Raw genomic sequence first — 277 nt, 5'->3', positions numbered from 1 at the left:
TCGTACTGCAGAATATCAAAATAAATTATTTATATATTTTAGACCGCAAACAACTGTTTCATATTTGCAGTACCGCATTAGGTTAGATACTTCACATCATCATCATAATAAATATAATTCCCTATTTGCAATCAGCTCCTATCTCACATTTTTAAATACAGTCCACTTTTCTTCCCTCCCACAGGGCTATCGACTAAGGTAGGTAAGTATCGTCACACAAGACGGGTTGCGTGTTGGCCGCCGTCCGTGCGCGCACTCACACACACGCACACTCGTA

Source organism: Acyrthosiphon pisum, chromosome A3, assembly GCF_005508785.2.
Source record: "Acyrthosiphon pisum isolate AL4f chromosome A3, pea_aphid_22Mar2018_4r6ur, whole genome shotgun sequence".
Classification (NCBI taxonomy): domain Eukaryota; kingdom Metazoa; phylum Arthropoda; class Insecta; order Hemiptera; family Aphididae; genus Acyrthosiphon; species Acyrthosiphon pisum.
The sequence above is the reverse complement of the archived record's forward strand: the minus strand, read 5'-3'. Positions refer to the sequence as shown.